Below are 24,435 nucleotides of genomic sequence, written 5' to 3' on the forward strand. Positions count from 1 at the left end.
AATTCCAAACTCTGTATCTCTAGGTACAATGCCCTGCTGGCCCATCTCCAGCACCCCCCTCCCACTTCCCCCTTTCTCCTTCCTTGGCTCTCTGTGGTCCAGCCACAGTGTCCATATTTCTGTTCACTAAGGCAACAGCCGAGGCCTTTTTCTGACCAGCAACCTTTTACTCACCATTCCCCCAGTCAAGAACACTCCTTTCAGAACCCTCATGCAGATGTATCCTTTACTTTTCAGCCTAGCTCCTCAAAGAGGTTACGCTAACCTCCAAACTTGGCTTCTCTCTTACAGTGTGCTATTGGTTGAATTGGGTCCCTCCAAAAAGATAGGTTGAAGTCCTACCTCCCAATACATCAGACTATGACCTTATTTGGAAATAGGATCTTCAGGGCAAAATTCAGTTTCTTCCTTTGATTCAAATACAGCCTGGTACCCTGGAATCTTTGATGTGTTTCATCTTGGCCTTCCTCAGTCTCTCATTTAGCCAGCTTTGGTGAGACCAGACACTAGCCTGACACAGCGCAGAATGACAAGAACCTGTCAGAACGAACTAAAGAATATGAAATACATTACAGAGAGTTCAAGTTATACATAAAGAAAATGATGATGAGGAAGAGGAAGGGATAGCATTAATATCTGAAGCACATGGTAACAACTTAACTCTAAGTTTGTCCCACTTTTCTCAGCCGAAGAGTACAATGTTCATTTCAGACTAGAGAAAGAGGACCAGACATATTTTCCTGAGACTTGAAATTTAAGAGGGAGTTGTGGTTATTAGAAGCCAAAATGGATTAAAAAAAAAAAAAGGATGCCAAATTAACTTCAATTTCTTTCTTCATATAGAATTGCTATACAAAGGGAAAATTTTTCACTTGAAGCGGCACTCAGGAGATACCAAACCAAATGCTGAGGTTTTATTTTACATAACTGGTTGTTACCAGCTAAAACCTTCATGTCATGGAGGACATGAACCGTGAGGAGCCCGCTTCCCAGATCCTTACTGTCCATAACTGAAATACTTTTCCCAATCAATGACAATGGACTGCGGCAAACATCAGCCAACACTGAGCACTGGCCTCATTCTGTCCCTATCTAGAGGGCATGTTTTCAATATTAAAGAGCATAACCAACAAACCCCATTTCTCACAGTTCACAAACCATGACTCTTCCCTTCAGTGAACTATTCAGTGAATTTCTTTACTGATATGAGTTCCCTTGCTTACAAGAAAATTAATTCAGCTAAAAACCTCTTCAAAGCTCTTCGTTTCATTCTTGGGCACTATTAAAGACACAAAATGAGCAAAGTATATCTAGATTTCGGCAGGATACTGAAACAGTATTCTAAAGAGATCTGCAAAGGGGCTTAGATAAAGAACTTGCTTTCCAAAAGTACGGAGTATTCCTTGTATATACAATCTCCAAGAAGCAGCTGATACGCCTTTTCTAAAATCGAAATAGGTATCTATGGTGCACCCAGGTGGCTTGTCCTTGCCTGTTAAACAGATACTTCATTAATCAAGGTTCTCATCTATCCAGCAGCAAAATTATTTCAGTATGGGCACAGCCTAAAGATACTGCCGGCTCAGTTCCAGACCACCACAATAATGCAAATACTACAATACAGCAAGTCAAATTATTTTTTTGATTTTCCAGTGTATATAAAAGTTATGTTTACACTATACTGTACTCTATTAAGTCTGCAAGAGCATTATCTCTTAAAAAAAAAAAGACAAAACCTTAATTTAAAAACACTTTATCGCTAAAAAATGCTAACAATCATCTGAGCTTTCAGCGAGTAATCATCACTGATCACGGATCACCATAACAAATATGATAATAATGAAAAAGTCTGAAATACTGTGAGAATTACCAAAATGTGATACAGGGACACAAAATGAGCAAATGCTGTCAGAAAAATGGTGCCGACAGACTTGTTTGATGCAGGGGGGTCCCACACCTTCAACTAATTAAAAAAAAAATTATATCTGCAAAGCACAATCAAGTGGAACACAATAAAACGAGGTTTGCCTGCATTTGCAAAATTCCAATAGCATTAATAAACTCCTAACCCAGGGTGGAGGGAGAACATTATCATATGTCCAATCAGCATTTTCCAATTAAAAGAGATACATGTAATAGGTTTATTTCTGTTACCCAAGGTTGTCAAATTTGTAGTCATTACCAATAACAACAAATGTACTGGCTCTGACTTATACATACACGATTTATATAGGAACAAAAAAGTTCTTATAATAAACTTCCCAGATTACAATATTTCAATATTCATGCCAAGTAATTGGGCAGAATTTCAAGAATTTCCTGTTCATCTAGGCCTTTTTTTTTCTGTCTCTTGATAAATAAGTAGTATATTTGGCATTCTTTTTTTTTTTTTAATTGGAGTCTCTAAGTAACCATATTCAGGTTTCTACTGTTCACATTAATGGTCATTGTTTAATTGCCCTCATGTTTTTAAGCATTTTTTTTTCATTCGTTTCTTTTTTTTTTTTTTTAAAGACTTTATTCATTTATTTGTCAGAGAGAGAGCACAAGCAGGGGGAGCGGCGGGCAGAGGGAGACGCGGCTCCCTGCTGAGCAAGGAGCCTGGGATCATGACCTGAGCGGAAGACAGATGAAGACAGATGCTTAACTGACTGAGCCACCCAGCCATCATTTTTCATTTGTTTCTTAATTAAAAAACAAAACCCAAAACTACTAACCTCATAAATACCTACTATTTGAAGTCAAGTTTAAAGAAATATGTTAGTTAATTTCAGATGAAAACCTCCAGTAATTTTTCAAAAATAATGAGGGACTCTTTAGGAAGGTTAGTTTTTTTTTTTTTCAAGTGCTTAGCACCTTAACAACTAACCTTATAATAATTATGTTTTATATTGAAAATCTCCTGTTAAATCATTTATATGTAGAGTTGTATATAGCACTGCAATTTACAGACTTGTGATGGGTGTAATTGGTGTCTGGAATCTTGAAATATTATTTTGGAAATTTAGGCAAGTCTCAGGGGCCTAATGTTACTTGGAGAACCATCAAAATAAATATATTTAATATTCAACAAAAGCCTATTAGACAGTGGTTTTCTCTTCCTCAGTGGAAGTTAAACCACAAGCCACACCTTGTCTTCTGTATACAGAATGATCTATGTGTATTTGGTTCACTTTTACACCAAAAGCATATAATCTGTGTGCTATACTCATCTTTAGAAAGGAGCATTCATTAGAGTTTGGCTAACTGTACATATTTTTACATCTCCTCAGTTAATGGGAATTTCAGGATATTGACCTAAAACAGTATATATGAAATGAGTTACAATTCCATTCTACAAGCCCAGCCCTAAATGCTTCGAATGTGAGACGAACTTCCCTCTTATCATTCTCGACTTGGGTCTCCAGCAGAGGATTTGTCTCCAGCCACTGGGGGTCATGTGCTGAATGTCTATTAATCAGTTCATGTCAGATGCAATCAGAATTTTGTCCAATTACAAAAACACTCATCTGCTAATTTATCAAAAGCAACTGGGTATTACACTTGTGCTTTAGAAGATTAAACCACATGTTATTAATGGACCAGTGGAAGGAAGCACACTTCAGTAACTTATAAAACAGTGGCCTATCAACAGTTATTTATTTCAGTAGTCCTTGGAGCTTATCTCTTTTGCTTCACTAAGTCAACAAGCATTTACTGAGCTCCTACCATGTATCAGGCACTGGGCTACTGCGTGCAGATATAAAATTAAATAAAGCAAGTATAGTCTTTCCTGTGTAAAGACATTCTTGCAAACAAAAACCATGACCACATAAATACTGTCGATGTAGAGGAAGATACAGGTCTAAGTAAGATATAAATCTGTTTGGAAAGAATGTCTCCATCTTTGACTTCCACTGCCATTTTCTTCCTCTATAATTCATTCAACATATAATCATTGAACATTGCCTACAAGCCATCAGGCATGGTGGTTGCTCTTGAGAATCTTGACATGAAAACAGACACAGCCTGCATCCTATATAGAATTTATAAACTAGTAGAGGAGACAGTATTAGACAAATACAGAAATAATTAATAAATAACGGTTATTTGCTAAGAGCTATGGATCAGAAAGACAAGTGCTATAAGAGGGCTTTAGTACTCTATTTATTTATTTAGTACTCTATTCTAGACAAGTCTTTTTAGATCTATACTTGTTTCATCTTTGTATCATCCACAGAGCTTGGAAAAGGACACTGAAAAAACTGACACTAAGACGAATATTTGTTGAGCAATTGAGCCCTGAATTTGAGAACTAGGTCAGAAAATATCACTCTTGAAAAGTGAAAATATTAATCAAAATGACTAGATGTGGTATTTATTATTGCTATTCAAGGATATTTCCAGTTATCCTCTTCCAAGCACGTGGTAGAACTGTACCGTCCTATCCTTTTGAGGATAAGCATGGCCGTATGACTTGCTTTAACCTAGGAAATGTTATTAGAATTGATGTGTATCACTTCCAAGGAAAAGCCTTTCAGAGGAAGCGTGCAATTAAATGCCTTTCCTTCCCTTACCATGACAACAATGTTCCAGATGAGGGATGATCTATTAGCCTACTTCTCCGGCTGAGCAAAACATGGAGCAGAGAGCCTCACCAACCAGGCAGATATATATGAGCTAATTGAGAAATAACCTTGGTTGTTTTAGGCCTCAGAGATTTTTTTTTTTTAAGATTTTATTTATTTATTTATTTATTTGACAGAGAGAGAGAGAGCCAGCAAGAGAGGGAACACAAGCAGGGGGAGTGGGAGAGGAAGAAGGCTCCCAGCGAAGCATGGAGCCCGATGTAGGGCTCGATCCCAGGACTCTGGGATCACACCCTGAACCAAAGGCAGGTGCTTAACAACTGAGCCACCCAGGTGCCCCAAGGCCTCAGAGATTTTAAGGATGTTAAGGATCATAGCATTTAACTTAAACCTAACTGACAGATAACCTAGATAAAGTCAGACATCTATGGAAAGTATAATGGGGGAGGTGGGTAGGGAGGAGACACATCTACAAAAATATAAAACAGACGGCTGCTAAGATTAGACCTCAGCAAAAGACTTACGGTGGTCCTGAAAAAGGAAGTATCCCCTTCAAATGAATCCTAGAAAATATGATACGTTTGTCATGAGAAAGTTTATTATGTAATATAGGATTTGTGTATATGTGACTGATAAGTATTGACAGAGAAGAGAGGACAAAAGGAATGTGTCCCTCAACTGTACTCTAATTTTAACTACCACTCATTATTACAGAATTTTGGTAAGCATGAGAAAGGTTCCCACTCTAGAACATATCAGATAAAGTTACCATCTGCTTAGTAACACTCAATTTCCTTGTCCAGATTCTGTATTCACTGAGCAACTTTCTCTATTCTGGATTCCTGAATATATCTTATTAGCCCTGCCAAATATACCTGTTCTTAGGAATTTATAATTTGACATATATTTGATAAATCATTCTCCTGTGAATAGAACTAGTATATATTTTATAAACTTGACTACTTGGGGATAATTTGATTTTTAAGGTTTCTAAACATGCATTATTGAGAAGCGGGCCCTACATCAGTGTCAATTCTACTAATATACTGATGGTCCAAAACACTCAGTCTGAAATGGCTGTCAGCCTTATGTGACACAACATTTGGTGCTGGAAGACAACACTGTCATTGTCTTAACTAAAATAGCAGCCATGACTGGAAAGAGTTATACAGGTTGAAGTTATGAGAAATAAGAAGCATTTACAATAATAATCTTCAGCTTAAAGGTAGACATGATGCATAAGTTAAACTATTAAATGTCAAATTGTTGAAAAGACTGCTGAATTTTCAAAAACAATCTTTCCAAACTAGACTATATTTTAACATTTAATGTATTTATTTTTTGACATTTGTAAAATATTACCATTATGAATATTTTAAGAATTGTTACTAATGTTATGTATTTTATGAGAAAGGCATAATTTCTCTACTTTATATGATTCATAAGCTTAACCACATACTTAAGTATAATTATTCTCAAAATCCCATTTTCTTCCAGTTAAATTTATTTTTAATTTTATACACAGGAATGTAAGAGTGGGGCAAGAATTCATGTAACAGAAATTTGATATACAATGAACTTGACTACAGAAATATCTATTCTCTTAAGCAATGGGTTTCAATAATTTTCCTCAAGTAATGCCATTTGTACTTACTATAGGACAAAATTCAATGTAGGAAAATCATAGTCAATGATTTAGAAAATCTTAACTGGAAACAAAGAAATGTATTGAACTTAACATGAAACAAAATGCATCAATACAATAAAAATAATTTTAAAAAATTTAGCACAAATCATTGTTAAAAGCATTAAATAAGAAGAGCACTAAACTTATTAAAGATGAAAGGGTTAAGTGGCAGTTAACTGATCATTATTTTAAAACTATTCCAAGAAGACTCTACAGTCCATGGCTTATTTTCCTTTGTGCATAATATTATGGAGGAAACAATTTTTCAATTCATGCAATAATATTTATACTGCACTTTTCCATATAAATGTGTTCATAAATATTAATCAATTCCCACAACAACACTGTGAGAAAGCTAAGAATTATCCAGAGTTGACAGACTGAGAGCTTAAAATGATGTTTGGCTATGATGCCAAGGACTGCTGAGGGAATTAATAAGAGAGCTGACAACAGAGTCAAAAATCCTGGCTCTGGCTGCTGCCAGGGTGAAGGAAACTGTCATAGAGCTTTCTTGTCCTGTCCTGACTCCTGTGCTCCACAGTGACACCAGAAGTCACACGCACCTTCTCCTACATTACCCCTGCAAGGTCAGCGAAGCTATCAGACTCTTCTAGCCTAGCTCTAAGTGTTTCAGAGTTAAGTGTCTCACTTCTCCTTTGAGAACATTAAGAACAATTTCAAACCCTTAATTCGGACACCGGCTTCAAGAAGTCTTCTTAAGTCCGAATAACAGAATCTACTTAGAGCCAAGGAAGAATATCACTGCATTCTACAAAGCTAAAACCAGGATACTGGGACTGACTTATCTGAATTCTTAGTGACAAACATCTTTGCCTGCATGCTTTTAATGCTGGGAAGCTTCAGTATGTACGCGGCATGCTGGTGACTAACCGTCCCAGTTACCCAGCACTGAAGGTCACTAGATACAGACGACTCTCTATGTTAAAACTAGGAAACTCCCAGGCAAACCCAAATGTTGGTTATCTTACCTCTAGGTAATAAGATAGGCTGATACTTCTTTATCTCACGTGACTGGTGAAATGAACATAACCAGTTGTCTTATTTCTGCAGATAATTAGATATACATTGGGTAAAATTAAATTTGAGCAGAAGTTTTCAAAGTATTTTCTAATTCTTTGTGAGTTATGGCCACATTTTCATATAGTAAAATTTCATATACAGTAGTCAAATTGCCATGGGGTGGGACCATCAGTATACAGAAGAATCCATACTGAAAACTTCAGATTCTTTCCTTGCATAGGAGTCAGACTGGAGAGATCGAATTCCCCTGGTCCCACCTCAAGGACTCTTCTCATCTGTGGCCCTTAGCTACACTATTTTAGAGCCCTAAAGAATCCTAAAGAGTCAGGGGCATGAGAAACTTCTTGAGGTTTTCCAGGACACAATAATCTGAACATCTGCCCTATTTATCTGCCACGGCTCCTCCACCCTGTTGAGCCATGCTAGATGAGATCCTCTCTTTGAGATTACAACCTGGCTGGTTACAATCTGGGAAGCCAGAGACATCCCTGCTCTGGGGTCTCCCCATTATCCGCTGCTTTGTGAGTGCTCAGCCAGAGGGACAGAAGTAGAGATCAGGCTCATTTCAATCACCCAAGGAGATCTCAGTTCTCATCCGGGTCCCTCAGATTCTCTTCTTCCCACCTACTTGTTAAATTCTTCTCTCCTTTTGGGAGGGAAACCAGCTGTTATGTCCTCATCCACTCTCGTCTCTGCTGTGGATGGAATACACTGCCAGGTCCCCCAGGATTGGGCTCTTCTACAACTATTTACAATCTGTGTGACTATGAGCAAGTTTGTTTGTTTTTTTAACCTTGTTTTTTCAAACCTTGTTTTTCTTTTTAAACTTTGTTTCCTCATCTGTAAAAATGGGGATTATTATAGCATTTACAGCATATGGGTTGTTGTGAAGATTAAATAAGTTAATAAATATGAAATGCTTATAAAAACTTTGACACAAAGTAAGCCTTCAATAAGTTAATATTTTCAATTTTGTTGTAGTTATTTAAATCCAAGCTCTGAATTAGAAAAACAGTAATAATAACTTCTTTTTTTTCTCTCAGAAGCTGGTTCTTAAAACAGAAAGCCTTTCTTTTAAGACTCTTGTTTCTGATAAAGACTCAAAAGTCTACTTTGAAACTCAGGTGAGAAATTAACGCTTCATTTAGGGATCTTTCGTTTCCTTCTCTCCCTGGGGACCTAGATCTCAGACTTTTGCTCTGCTTCTAACTATGAAAGGAGTGTCCCTCGCACCAAATTAGGGAGTAAAGAGAAGAAAACTACTAGGTGATATTACTGCCCTTTGCCAGCTATGTGACCTTGGGAAGTGGCTTAAATCCTGAGCCTCCGGTTTCCTCATCTATGAAATACGGAGGATAATAATTTAGTGATTGAGTAAATCCAGCAACAAAAATTTACTGAGTACTATATTCCAGAAACGTTGTCTGGTCCTGGAGATGAATGAAAACTTGACCAGACACAGTCCCTGACCCAAGTTTATAGCCTAGTGTGAAAGAGACTCAACCAATAATTACAGACAAATCTAGTAAGTTCCAGTGTGATGAAAGTAATAAAGGGGACCTCAACCTCATCTTCGGGGTGCCCTCCTGAGGCAGGGACATATAAGCTGAGACTAGAAGTGGGGAGGGAGATGAGCTGTGGTAAGAGGGCAGAAGAAGGACGATGTGAACTTAACCAGCTGTCTTATTTCTGTAGGTAATCATGTACACATGGGTCAAAGTTCCATTTCAGGAAAAAATGTTATTTTATCATAATAAAATAATGGCATGTGCAAAGTTGTGACACAGTAAGGAATCTCAGACTGTCCAGATGCTTAAAGAGGGCCACTGTGCCTGCCTGGAATGACCAAAGCGAGGAGAGTGGGAAGAGGTGAGAATGAAGATAGAGGGGCCAGATATGCAGGGCCTGTGGGCTCTAGAATGTGAAAATGTAATGAGATAATGAAGATCAAATTTTGGCACACAACTCTTCACTTAACATGAATTCCTTTATGCAAACGTAGAGTTTACCTTCATTATTGTTTTTCTTAGTTTTCTTCATTGTTTAGTATTTTGAGTCATTTCACTCATACATTCCCATCTCCTAAGTCTGTTTCTATGACGAGTACTCTCATCAAAAGTTTATGACCACAGCCAAATAATGCTAGATTTTTTTGAAATTATTCATTTTTTCCTTACAGTATGTTGATGGGTGTCATATATATGAATATATGCAGATTTATGTGTCCTACTTATATATGCAAATTTATAAATATTAAACAGCAAAAGTCAAAATTACTTACCTTTAAATTATTCTGAAGTAACTGTTCTACTCTAAAAGCATTCTGTATTACCTTTCATTCCACACTTCACATATTTTACTTTCAACTGTGGTGTCTTCTTCTAGATTACAAAAATGATTCCACTATTAGATTTTTAGGCTATTTTTTCTAAAGATTTTATTTATTAGAGAGAGAGCACAGGAGCAGTGGGGAGGAGCAGAGGGAGAGGGAGAAGCAGGCTCCCCGCTAAGCAGGGAGCTGAGCAGGGAACCGAACTTGGGGCTCAGACCTGAGCTGAAGGCAGATTGCTTAAACCAACTGACCCACCCAGGTGCCCTGGGGCTATATTTTTTAAACAACTGAGAATGTGCCATTATTTTTTATCTATTTCAATCTTTGTACAACTACAATGATAAAGAAGCCAAAGATATGAGATAGCCCAGGATAACCGTGCTGAATTGTCCCTGATCGGCCTAAAGACTTCACTGCATTTATTTTGAGCACGGAAACTAGTTAAGTAAACTTAACTGCTCAAAGGTCACACATTTCAGATGAACTTTCATGTGTGTTTTTTCTCAGACTTAAGTGGTACACTGATCCGGCTGCACTGAACGGCCTTGCAGACCCAGCCACTAATGATACATTTGTTGTTATATGAGTGCTCTGTGCACCGATTCTCTAAATTAAAATAATAAGAATAGCAACAATGATGAAATGTCTTTCACTTTGCCACAAACTGGAATCTGAACTTGTCAGAGAAAGGTGTTGATCAGAGCAAAAAAAAAGTAGGAAGACAATATTATAAATTATTTTGATTATATGCATCTGCATTCTCTTGAAAAATTCATCTCCCAGTTAGTAAACATATTTTCAGCTACCCAAGAATAATTCTACATGATTCATATATCAGATTGACTCTGCAAAAAAATATAGGGAATGACACCTAAAAAGGTTTTCATGCTTATCGCATCAGATTAATGAAGTAATTCATACAAAAAGAGGCATGTTACACATTCTATTTTATGTGTTTTTACCTGTGATGTAGGTGCTGTTTTTTTATCTTTATTACAAAATAGAAAGCTGAGGTTCAGAGAAGTTAAATAACTTACCTGAGGTCACACAGTATTGTCACGCCCAAAATTATTGCCAAGGCATCTGACACTGAAGCCCTGGTTCCTTTCCTGGCAGTGGAAGGGTCATTTCCCATAAGACTCACCTGACAGTAAAAATGCAGCCCTCAAACTCCAGTCTTCTCCACCTTGGAGCCCAGGGCCGCCTGCCTTTCCTTTCACGAAGATTCCTGTTGACTTCAACCTGATCCTCAGGCAATGTGGTCTTGAAATCCCAGGGCTTCTTCTCCACTCCCGGCACAGTTATAATTGGGTCTTTGTGGGTAGGCTCACAGCGCGGATTCAATTTGATCTTTCTCTAATTTACGGCCTCTCTCTCCTCTGGCTGAACCTGTAATTACCCCGACTTCTTTCCTGATTATTGTATTCAATTACACATTCCCTTACTCATTGAACAAACATTTCCTGACTACTTCCGACATGCCAGGGACTATGCGGGGCTCCAGAGAAAGCCTGTGCTGCTTTCAGAGATGGGGAATCAGCTTTGCTTGCACAGATCTCCATACCAACACTACCCATGACCAGATGCCTTCATGCGTTCCACCCATCAGATCAACTCATACGCTCACAGCAGTTACACAAAGCTGGACGCTGGTGTGCCTTACAAGATAGTATATATTAGACAACGAAAACTGCAGGAAAGTGTCTTTCTGACCCCAGGAGTTGAGTGTCACATCTGGATACCCTCAATCTTTCAGCAGTTATGAACATGGCATCCCAGGATTTGCTGGACAGAGGTATTTAACTTGTTGGGTAACGTTGTTTATTCCCAAGGTCAAAGACAATAGGACACTCCCATAAGGACAGTCTTGGTCAATCTCTAAAGCCCCTTAACCAATTAAAAAAAAAAAAGAATCTAACCAGCCTGGAGTCCAGTTATTGGACACAAGAAGATCCTAAAGAGTTTGGGATGGATTCCTAATAAAAAAAAGTTGGTTGTGGGAAAGTGGGAGTTACGGTGCCAGGCTTTCTGTTAGGATTTTAATCCTCACAACACCCCATAAATGAAGTAAATACCTTATCTGTTGAACTTTCAAAATTGTGAAATAGAGAAAACACAGAAAAAAGTACATAAAACTTAAATTTACAGCTTAACAAACTGTTGCAAAATGAACACTCAGGTAACAGCTACTCAGATAAAGAAACGGGATATTACGGGCACACTGATGGAAACTCTGCCGGACCCTTCCACATCATAGCTCCATTCACCTCCCACAGCCAAACACTTCCCTGACTTTTAAGGAATTCAACGTCCTTCCATTTCCTAATGGTTTCACAATCTGATTAACCATCTTGAAAAATATCATTTGATTTTGCCTATTTGGGGGGTCATACAGTAACTGTTCAATTCTGCCTGGCCTCTTTTGCTTAACATTGTCATTAAGAGTCATTCATTTTGTGGGGCGCCTGGGTGGCACAGCGGTTAAGCGTCTGCCTTCGGCTCAGGGCGTGATCCTGGCGTTCTGGGATGGAGCCCCACATCAGGCTCCTCCGCTATGAGCCTGCTTCTTCCTCTCCCACTCCCCCTGCTTGTGTTCTCTCTCTCGCTGGCTGTCTCTATCTCTGTCGAATAAATAAATAAAATCTTTAAAAAAAAAAAAAGAGTCATTCATTTTGTAACATACATCAGAAGTCCATTCATTTCTATTGCTGCATGGTATAAACTGGGTTTATTCTTCCGGGATGCAACTCTTGGGTGATTTCCAGTTTGGGGCCAGTTTGAACAATATGATGAACTTATATGCAAATGCCCCTGGTAGAAGTGTACACATCTTTCTCTCTAGTAGTGAGATTCCTGGCTTTGGGTTATGGGCATCCTTACCCTCACTAGCTACTTCCAAACAGGTTGTGCTGATCTGACTTCCACCAGCAGTTCATGAGTTCCCACTGCTCCACATCCTCATCTGGCTTGTATTATTAGACTTTAATTTTTGCTAGTCTAACGAAGTGTAGTATCTCACCAAGGTTTTAGTCTTCATTCTTCTGGATAAAAAGCTTTTGCACAGCAAAGGAAACAATCGATAAAACCAAAAGACATCCGACAGAATGGGAGAAGATACTTGCAAATGACACATCAGATAAAGGGCTAGTATCCAAAGTGTATAAAGAACTTATCAAACTCAACATCCAAAGAACAAATAATCCAGTCAAGAAATGGGCAGAAGACATGAACAGACATTTCTCCAAAGAAGACATCCAAATGGCCAACAGACAAATAAAAAAATGCTCCACATCACTTGGCATCAGGGAAATACAAATCAAAACCACAATGAGATACCATGTCACGCCGGTGAGAATGGCTAAAATTAACAAGTCAAGAAATGAAAGGATGGCGAGGATGCAGAGAAAGGGGAACCCTCTTATACTGTTGGTGGGAATCCACCACTCTGGGAAACGGTATGGAGGTTCTTCAAAAAGTTGAAAATAGAGCTACCCTACAACCCAGCAATTGCACTACTGGGTATTTACCCCAAAGATACAAATGTAGTGATCTGAAGGGGCACCTGCACACCAATGTTTATAGCAGCACTCTCCACAACAGGCAAACTATGGAAAGAGCCCAGACATCCATCAACAGAAAAATGGATAAAATGTGGTGTGTGTATGTACACACACACACACACACACACACACACACACACACACACACTGGAATATTACGCAGCCATCAAAAACCCAAAATCTTGCCATTTGCAAGGACATAGACAGAACTAGAGGGTATTACGCTAAGTGAAATAAGTCAGTCAGAGAAAGACCATTATCATATGATCTCGCTGATATGTAGAACTTAAGAAACAAAACAGAGGATCATCAGGGAAGAGAGGAAAAAATAAAACAAGACAAAACCAGAGAGGGAGACAAACCACAAGAGACCCTTAATCATAGGAAACAAACTGAGGGTTCCTGGGGGTGGGGGTGGAGGGATGGGATAACTGGGGGATGGACATTAAGGAGGGCATGTGATGATGTGATGTAACAAGCACTGGGTATTATGTAAGACTGATGAATCACAGACCTGTACCTCTGAAACCAACAATACATTATATGTTAATTAATTGAATTAAAATAATTAAAAATAATAATAAATAAAAATGAAAGATTTTTTATTTTTTCATTTGAGAGAGAGAGAAAGAGAGACAGAAAGAGCACAAGCAGGGGGAGAGGCAGAGGGAGAGGGAAAAGCAGATCCCCTGCTGAGCTGGGAGCCTGACATGGGGCTCCATTCCAGGACCTGGAGATCATGACCTGAGCCAGACACTTAACCAATTGAGCCACCCAGGAACGATGCCCCTCATTTTCTGGTTTCTAATGATACTGAACATCTTTATTTATATTCCATTTTATGCCCTCTTTTCTGAAGTGTCTACTTGGGTATTTTGTCCAACGAAATAAGCATTCCTATAAGCCAAGTAAGAAAATGTTTACCTCAGGAAGGAGTGATAATATGACAAGTGCTGCTTATGGGTAAAATAAAATGAGGACTGAAGATTAACCATTGGGTTTAGCAAATGGATATCACTGGCGAACTTATCAGAGAGCTGGTGAAATGTTGGAGGGAAAAGTTTGTTTTCTTAAGAGGGCATGAGAGGAGGGACCACAGGCAGTGAGACAGACTATTTCAATCACTTTCCATCAAAGGGGGCAGAGAAATGGAATAATTTGTTTTAAGATGAGAAAAATAACACGTTTGTATGATGGTGAGAGGATTTAGTAGAAATGAAAAATGTTCCAGGAAAGGGGAGAACGTGCTATTTTTGAGAGGATTAGCTACGGTGCTCACGTGGAGGGTTGGCCTTACACGTACATATAGATAACTTAGAGCAGTGCTTCTCAAACATCACGTGAGGAGGTTTTTGTTAAAATACAGATTGCTGAGCCCTATCCACAGATTTCTGAGTTAGTCATTCTCCAGTGGGATCCGAGAATTTCTGTTTCTAGCAAGTTCCCTTGGGCTGCTGCTGATCTGGGGACCACAACATTAGAACCACTGCTCCACAGGAACAGGAGGCAAGGTAGAGTGCCTACATATGTGTGCTCGTTGGTACTGGGTATTTTTCCAGAAAAACAGAATCTTGGTCAACACTTGAGAGTGAAGATGAAGGGACGTGGTAGCAGTGTGACGAGAGGAAAACCATAACATCATCATCTAGGACAGCAGTAGAGTGAATGCATCAGGGCAGTGAAGTATTACTGCCCAGCAGCATTTGGTACTCATTGAAATACATGCGCCATGGTTGTGCGTATTTTCTTCAGCCAGGGTCAGTGGCTCAGGCGTAAATACAGAGAACAAAGAGAGCTGAATTTAACCTGTGTATCTGCTACCTACTGCTGCATAACAAGTAACCTCAAAACTCAGTTGCTTAAAACAGTATTTATTATTGTCCAGGAATCCACAGTCAGCTAGGTAGTCTTGTTGGCATGAACAAAGCTTGGCTGATTGTGGCTGGGCTCACACATGATCTAAGGTCAGTTCATAGGTCACTGGGGACTGACTGATTTTGGATGGCCTTGCTCACATGTCTGGTATTTTACTGACTACAGGATGGATGACTAGAGTGACGAATAACGATTCGTCATCCCTTAGGGTAACCCCACCTTATTCACATAGCAGTAGCAGGGTTCCCAAAATGAGTGTGGTCAACACCTCTTGTGACTCAGGTTCAGAACTGACAAAACGTCCTTGGCTGCATGCTGCTCACCAAAGCAACTCACAAAGCTACACCAAATTCACGGAGAAATCGATTCTATTCCTTACGTGAGGGGTTGCAGAGTCATTGCAAAGGGCACAGATAGATACAGGGAAGGAAGAATTATGCTGTTTTCTGGTTTTGTTTTGTTTTTGAAGATTTTATTTATTTATTTATTTATTTATTTATTTATTTATTTATTTATCTATCAGAGAGAGAGAGAGCACCAGCAGGGGGAGTGGTGGGCAGAGGGAGAGGGAGAAGCAGGCTCCCCACTGATCAGGGAGCCCGACGTGGGGCTTGATCCCAGCACCCTGGGATCATCCCCTGAGCTGAAGGCAGACACTTAACGGACTGAACCCCCCAGGCATCCTGAATTATGTTGTTTTTTAGTATCTACCACTACCAGAATGTGATTTTTCACTAGTTTGAAGAGGTGAGAAAGGAATACAGGAATTAAGGATGTAAATGATTATAATGATTCTCCACGAATATTTAGGGAAAAAATGAGAACATAATAGCAGTGGAAGACAGTGAAAAGGAGGTGGCAATCATTGGGTTGTAGATACCAGTGCATTCAAAGGGTTGGAGTTGGAAACGAGGAAATGAGCTGGAAAAACAGAACAGGGTAGTAATAGTGTGAGTGACAAGATCATCACAGAAGAGAAATTAAAGGAATTGAGAGGCTAGAGTATCATAATTATTAAAAAATAAGAAGTGGGGGGGCGCCTGGGTGGCGCAGTCGTTAAGCGTCTGCCTTCGGCTCAGGGCGTGATCCCGGCATTTTGGGATCGAGTCCCACATCAGGCTTCTCCGCTATGAGCCTGCTTCTTCCTCTCCCGCTCCCCCTGCTTGTGTTCCCTCTCTCGCTGGCTGTCTCTATCTCTGTCGAATAAATAAATAAAATCTTAAAAAAAAAAAAAAAGAAGTGGGGATAGAAAAATTACAGTGAGCTAGGAGCTAAAATCAAGGCATGGGAAATATGAAGGGGGAATGGATGTAAGTTGATAAATATATAAATATATTTGTGTGTAATTATATATATATATTTTTTAGAAAGAGACAGTGTATGCACACACGAGCAGGGGGCAGGGGCAGCGAGAGAGGGAGAGAATCTTAAGCAGGCTCCATGCTCAGCATGGAGTTCCATGTGGGGCTCGATCTCAGGACTCTGAGATCATGACGCAAGCTGAAATCAGGAGTCAGACACCTAGCCAACTGAGCCACCAAGACGCCCCTGAAAATATTTTTTGAAATTATGTATATACATTTTGTATGTAAGGATGGGTCTGTAAGAACATATGTTCAACTTATAGTAGTTACTTCTGGGAAAAGAAATGATAACGTATTGAGTAATGGTGAAAGGAAATTTTCGCTTTTGTTCTATTTGCTTCTTTTTTTTTGGTTTCACCACACACATGCATTATGCAGAAATAACTTTAAAGAAAAAATTCAAATGGAAAAGTGAAATAGAGCTTTAAAAAATGCAAAAGTGGGGGCGCCTGGGTGGCTCAGTCGTTAAGCGTCTGCCTTTGGCTCAGGGCGTAATCCCAGCATTATGGGATCGAGCCCCACATCAGGCTCCTCTGCTATGAGCCTGCTTCTTCCTCTCCCACTCCCCCTGCTTGTGTTCCCTCTCTCGCTGGCTGTCTCTATCTCTGTCAAATAAATAAATAAATAAATAAAATCTTAAAAAAAAAAAAAAAGCTGGCTTCCTGTCACATAGATCAGGATTTGAATTTCATCTCTACAATGAGCGTATTCTTACCTATTTCCGTGTTTTGATGATTAAGTGAGATCATTATTTAATGCCCTTAACACAGTATCTGGCACATGGAAGAGGCTCAATAACGTTGGCTATTTTTCCACTCACTGACAAGTCCCCCCACCCACATGCAAATGCACTGTGTGCACGTGCACTGGGATACAGGCCAGATAGAGAGAGAGATGGGATGGAGAAGAGATTCTGTAGCACGTGTGTACTCTGCTTGGAGTACTTTCATTTTGGGGGGTCAAAAAGAAGAAAGATAAAAGGAGAAAATGGACATGTTGTTTATATTGCTTACCTGGCTAATTTCCAGAAGAGAATAATAATAAATTATGCATAAACTGACAACTTCACTATCAGGAGCATTTATTCAAACATTCTCATTAAGAACTCTTCGCATGTCCAAATGACATTTTTAAAACAGAGCTTTAAGAACAAGACTAAATCACAGTGAATACTTTCCAAGGGTCAACAGGCAGTGTTATCTCAATGTAGACAGAATCTAGAAATAGAAACTAGAATTCTGTGACCCTCATGATAAAACACCAAAGTGTTTAAGTATTTTTCTAAATGATGTACTATTAAAAATTAAGTGTTTCTCATAGACCAATGGAACAGAATAGAGAGCCCAGAAATAGACCCTCAGCTCTTTGGGCAACTAATATTTGATAAAGCAGGAAAAAAAAAAAACATCCGGTGGGAAAAAGACAGTCTCTTCAATAAATGGTGCTGGGAAAATTGGACAGCTACATGCAAAAGAATGAAACTTGACCACTATCTCACACCATACACAAAAATAAACTCCAAATGGATGAAAGACCTCGATGTGAGACAGGAATCCATCAAAATCCTAGAGGAGAACATAGGCAGCAACCTCTACGACATCGGCCAAAGCAACCTTTTTCATGATACATCCCCAAAGGCAAGAGAAACAAAAGATAAAATGAATTTATGGGACTTCATCAAGATTAAAAGTTTCTGCACAGCCAAGGAAACAGTCAGAAAAACTAAGAGGCAGCCCACGGAATGGGAGAAGATATTTGCAAATGACACTACAGATAAAGGACTGGTATCCAAGATCTACAAAGAACTTCTCAAACTCAATACACGAGAAACAAATAAACAAATCAAAAAATGGGCAGAAGATATGAACAGACACTTTTCCAATGAAGACATACAAATGGCTAACAGACACATGAAAAAATGTTCAAAATCATTAGCCATCAAGGAAATTCAAATCAAAACCACACTGAGATACCACCTTACGCCAGTTAGAATGGCAAAAATAGACAAGGCAAGAAACAACAATTGTTGGAGAGGATGTGGAGAAAGGGGATCCCTCCTACATTGTTGGTGGGAATGCAAGTTGGTACAGCCACTCTGGAAAACAGTGTGGAGGTCCCTTAAAAAGTTAAAAATTGAGCTACCCTATGATCCAGCCATTGCACTACTGGGTGTTTACCCCAAAGATTCAGACGTAGTGAAGAGAAGGGCCATATGCACCCCAATGTTCATAGCAGCAATGTCCACAATACCTAAATCGTGGAAAGAGCCGAGATGCCCTTCAACAGATGACTGGATTAAGAAGTGGTGGTCCATATATACAATGGAATATTACTCAGCTATCAGAAAGAACGAGTTCTCAACATTTGCTACAACATGGACGGCACTGGAGGAGATAATGCTAAGTGAAATAAGTCAAGCAGAGAAAGACAACTATGTTATGATTTCTCTCATCTATGGAACATAAGAACTAGAATGATCAGTAGGGGAAGAAAGGGATAAAGAAAGGGGGGGTAATCAGAAGGGGGAATGAAACATGAGAGACTATGGACTATGAGAAACAAACTGAGGGCTACAGAGGGGAGGGGGGTGGGGGAATGGGATAGGCCGGTGATGGGTAGTAAGGAGGGCACATATTGCATGGTGCACTGGGTGTTATACACAACTAATGAATCATCGAGCCTTACATCGAAAACCGGGGACGTACTGTATGGTGACTAACATAATATAATAAAAAATCATTATAAAAAAAAATTAAGTGTTTCTGGGTAAGTTAATTTTCAGGTTCCCAAAATGTTGGCTTAGGCCATTTTTACCCTGTGATTATATAGCCTGCACATGAGCTCCTGGTGTAGACAGAGAAGAGTCTACCAAAGGTCAGACAGAAAATTAATGCCTGATACTTACACTAGTATTTGACAGGACTAAAAATTAATGGTTGTCAGAACACTGCCTGAAAATTGTGGCTCCAAACGATTAAAATCTTTATTATAAACCTGTGAAATGTAAATCCTGAGTTATTAATTACTGAGAATATGGGATTCACAGTCAAACACAGTGCCTCCTGCCTCCAAGTAAGTGCTTCCCAGCACTCATTCAAAATTTCACAATGGATGAAGATGCAGAAATTAGGAAATGGAAATTCATTCATTCATTCAATGGACATTATGGACCAGGTTGTGCGCTAGGAATTGAGATACAAAGATGAACAAAACACAGTCCCCAGTCTGAAATACCTTAAAGCTACTAGAAAAGACTCACACAAAAACAGACACTAATAAAACAATCAAGAAGATATCTCTAGATTCCTGCAGCTAAATGAAATAATGTTATTTCCAAGGGTGATGTGGGAGGTAGCTTGCATGGGAATGGAAATCAGCAAATAAAAGAGGGTATAATGGTTAATTGACTGGGCTAAGGGATGCCCAGATAGCTGTTAAAACATTTCTGTATGAGTCTATGAGGGTGTCTCTGGAAGACATTTGAATCAGCAGATTGAGCAAAGAAGATCGCACTCATCCATGAGGCTGGACATCATCCAATCTGGTAAGGACCTGAACAGTAAAGCAAAGCAAAACAAAACAAAACGCGGCTGGGGGGAGGGGGTGGTGGAGAAAGGACAAATTTGCTCTCTCTGCTTGAGCTGGGAAATCCACCTTCCCTGGCCCCTAGACATCAGGGCTCCTGGTCCTTGGGCCTTTGGACTTGAACTGAATTATCTCACTGGTTTCCCTACTTTTCTACCTTGCAGACAGAAGATCTCAGTCTCCACAACTCCATGAGCCAATTGCTATAATAAATCTCTCTCTCTACACAGACACATATCCTATCTGTTCTGTGTCTCTGGGGAACCCTAATATAGGAATATTTTGGGCAGAGTAGGCAGCATGAGGGTGAAGAAGCCATGCCAGACCAGCTTCTCCTTCTATTTTATGTATGGTATTACAATGATCAGATATGTAATCTCCCTCTCTAAACTGAAGGCCCCTCTAGGGAAAGTACCATTGTCTACTTTTGTATTCTGGTATCTATCATAGTGCCTGGCACATGGTACAATCTCATAAACATTTACTAAACTAAATTAAGAAGCCAAGAGTTTACTACTTCTTAAAATAAGTCCTGATTCAATACAGTATTTCAACTAAAATAGTGCCCAGAACACACTCGGTTATATTTACGCTAAGATATTGATCAGGTCCACCCTGTCAACCCTGGAGGAGGCCCAGAGCTTCAGGAGCCCAGGCTGCCCCACCTATCTGGCCAGAGTCTTCTGTTTGCTCCAACATGCTAAATAAACATTACGATTTTCTATGTGAGCCATGACATGATCAAGTTAGGAAAGCACTGGACTAAAATATTTGTAGGGGTTTCCATAGAGCTTTACTACTTTGCATTAGGGCAGAGAATACACAGAGTAGACCACAGATGAACAGAAAGAGAATACAGAATGAACAGTGGATTGGAGACAGACTGACGAGCAGAGTGACACCACTCCCAGATACTTACAGAGTGGAACAAATTTCACTGACTATACTGAAGTGAATAGCTTTTAGAAGAATAGCCACTGTGGCAGATGGCACTGGTGCCCCGTATCACAATTCCTTAGCCCACTTCTGATTTTAGCCACATCTCATGTGAGAACTCACACTAATAGTGTCTCGCCTCAACAGAGCCATGCAAGGTCTTTCTCCTTTGTGCCTGAGGGTCTTCGCTGAGGTTAGAGGGACTCCGATTCACACACAGCCTGAAAGTCAGGTGGCAGGCAACCCTCAAGTATAAGAGAACAGGAGCCAACAGATACATATTCAGACTTTCCTTCTGGTGTACAATTCTGGGAGGGATCCTGTGTGTTTCATGGAACATCCCAGTGGAATTAAAGCACTGTTGCCTACAACAGTAACCCTGATGTTACCCTTTCGTATTGTTACTGGTTCTTACTCTCTCCTACTTCACTGTTGATTTCTGGGACTGCCTCTTAATAAACCACCCGCAGCCAAGTTTTTGTCTCAGGCTCTGCTTTCAGGACAACCCACCCATGAAAAAAATGCAGTACTTACACTAACCTTTGAGTAATTATGAATTTTCTGCAAACAGTAATAAGGGAACAGACATGAGAACCCAACATTTCAGTGCACACTGGTGTGGAACAAGAACCATAAAATGAATTATGCCAAAAAGAAGAGAAAGCTTGACCTTTTGTTATCTTACTATAACAAAAATTTCCAGTAACTTCTTAAGGACAAGGAAGTTGGAAATAAGGTCGCAAATCACTACATCACTCTCTGTTGCTTATGTTCATGTGTATAATTGTGCACCATAGAGGATGTAATAAAAGTGAAGTCATTTTCAGCTAAAACGTTTAGTAGCTTCCTAAAGTCTCTAGTCGAAGATCTGCTCTTAGGTATTGTCATAGTTCAATTTCTCAAATCTAGCTAATATTGCCGATGGGATTTTTTTTTTAAGATTTTATTTATTTATTTGACACAGAGAGAGATAGCCAGCGAGAGAGGGAACACAAGCAGGGGGAGTGGGAGAGGAAGAAGCAGGCTCCCAGGGGAGAAGCCTGATGCAGGGCTCGATCCCAGAATGCCGGGATCACACCCTGAGCCGAAGGCAGACGCTTAACGACTGAGCCACCCAGGCGCCCCATGCCAATGGGATTTTTGTGCACAGAGCAAGCAAAGCCAGGGACATCTGACAAACATTCAATAAGAATTTATAAATGAATGACTGATTGGTCCTTTAATAAGGTTATCCCTCCTTGTAAACTCATTACCTTGGTTCTCAAATTGCACATGTAATGCTGGACTAAAGAGTGCCAGGAGATGTGTACTTTACACAAGTGAGATTTCTTATTATCCAACTTCATTTCAAACTAGCGCTCCTAACATGAGGTAGAACTCGCTAATGTGGGCAAAATCAACAGAACTTTCCTTCACCTCATTGAAAATGGTGAAAGCATTAAGAAGCATCAACCACAGAATGACCAGACAATTGCTCCCTGAACTGCCCATCCCTGCTCCTGACACACCCAGCCGTGTTTTTGAAGGACCATGAGCCACCTGTGAGTGAGAACTGTGGGATGGAGAAGGGAGTACATGTGGCCTGGGTTGGGACTGTCTGTCCCGTGGAAACCTACATTGGCCAACCAGAATGTGTTTGTGGTTGCTGCCTTTCCACAAATCCCAATATCAGTTTGAGTGGGTAGGTGGGTATGAAGAATAAAGGAGGAAGGTTTAAAAGCAACTTGCAACCAAAGATAAGAGAGATAATTCATGACTTTCTTTTTGTTTCTTAACAAGTCTTTTGGTCACTAAACTGATTTTGTTAGATGGAAAGATCCAACACCACACAAATTTAGAAACCTAAGCAATAGTCCTTTGTTTATATCTTATGTGTTTTTAACAAGTAGATTTAAATAGAAATCATCTTAAAGAAAATTAATAAAGTAGATCACTATATTAAAGTTTTTGATGGGAAATACCTTACACCTCATCTCAATTTTTTTTTTCAAACAGTATTTATTTCTTCATTTCTTCATGAGTAAAGTAGGTTTCTTTAATGGCATATACTTAAATCTTGTTTTGGTCAAGTGTGGCAATCTCTTTTCGTCTCTCTTTAGATCATTCAGATATCGTTTATAATTATCAATATGTTTGTGTTTAAATCTACCATATTGTTATTTACTTTCTATTGCTCTCACCTATTCAACATTCCTCTTTTTTTTCCTGCCTTCTTTTGTATTAATTGGATGCTTTTCAAAAATCCATTTTAGAAGAATGATGGTTAGAATGTTTAGCTGAAACATGGGAGTAGGGCAAACTATGGAAAAGTATGTTAGTACCACTTCTGAATACACACAGATTTCCCACTGGACATAACACATTCCATTGTTCTACATTTTCTTTTGAGAGAGAATGGTTAGAGTCTTACAGTAAGTATGCCCTGTCTGTTAGGTATAGCAATAATCTATCAATCCTTTCACTTTGCCAAGAAAAGAAAAACTGTTATAGTCGTTGTCCAGAACTTATCCTGTTACCTGAGATTTTTCTGGGACAGAAATCTTAGATGCCTAGAACTGGATTAAATATGTCAACAAACTTTTGGCTTTCGGCTCAGAGGAAGCAAAGGTGCAACTGTCTTCGGTTGTCCCGAATCTGAGTTTATCCGACACCACCCACCTCCACCACGTCACCTAAGTTCAACCCCAACGAGAACAAAGTCATGTACCTGAGGTGCACCGGTGGTGAACTCGGTGCCACGTCTGCCCTGGCTCCAAAGATCGGCCCGCTGGGTCTCCAAAAAAGGTTGGTGATGACATCGCCAAGGCAACCAGTGATTGGAAGGGTCTAAGGATTATAGTGAAACTGACCATTCAGGACAGACAGGCCCAGACTGAAGTGGTACCTTCTGCCTCTGCCCTGATTATCAAAGCCCTCAAGGAACCACCAAGAGGCAGAAAGAAGCAGAAAAACATTAAGCACAGTGGAAATACCACATTTGATGAGATTGTCAATACTGTCCGACAGATGCGACACTGATCTTTACCCAGAGAACTCTCTGGAACCATTAAAGAGATTCTGGGGACTGCCAAGTCTGTGGGCTGCAATGTTGATGGACGTCACCCTCATGACAGCATAGATGACATCAACAGTCGTATAGTGGAATGCCCAACTACTTAACTACAAAGGAAAATATTTCAATAAAGGATCATTTGACAACCAGTGGCAAAAATAAATATGTCAACAAATAATAAATCATTTCTTTTTTTTTAAGATTTTATTTATTTATTTTTATGAAAAAGAGAGCGAGCACGAGTGGGCTGGGGGGGTGGAGGCAGAGGGAGAAGCAGACTCCCCACTGTGCAGGGTGCCTGATGCGGGACTTGATCCCAGGACCCTGGGATCATGACCTGAGCCAAAGGCAGATGCTTAACCAACTGAGTCACCCAGGGGCCCAATAAATCATTTCTAAGACTACTGATACTCATTTTCACATTGCTTTTCAAAA

General features: G+C 39.6%; 1 protein-coding gene and 1 pseudogene across 1 annotated transcript in view; one reads left to right on the plus strand and one right to left on the minus strand.

The window, feature by feature from the left end:
• Positions 1-24,435, minus strand: part of FRK (fyn related Src family tyrosine kinase) — a 138,266-nt gene that overhangs the window by 107,627 nt on the left and 6,204 nt on the right. The gene's annotated exons all lie outside the window — the stretch shown is intronic.
• LOC123792975 (large ribosomal subunit protein uL11 pseudogene) lies at positions 23,515-24,107 on the plus strand (annotated as a pseudogene).

This window comes from Ursus americanus, chromosome 11 (genome assembly GCF_024610735.1).
Source record: "Ursus americanus isolate L20-20 chromosome 11, mUrsAme1.1.p, whole genome shotgun sequence".
Taxonomy (NCBI): domain Eukaryota; kingdom Metazoa; phylum Chordata; class Mammalia; order Carnivora; family Ursidae; genus Ursus; species Ursus americanus.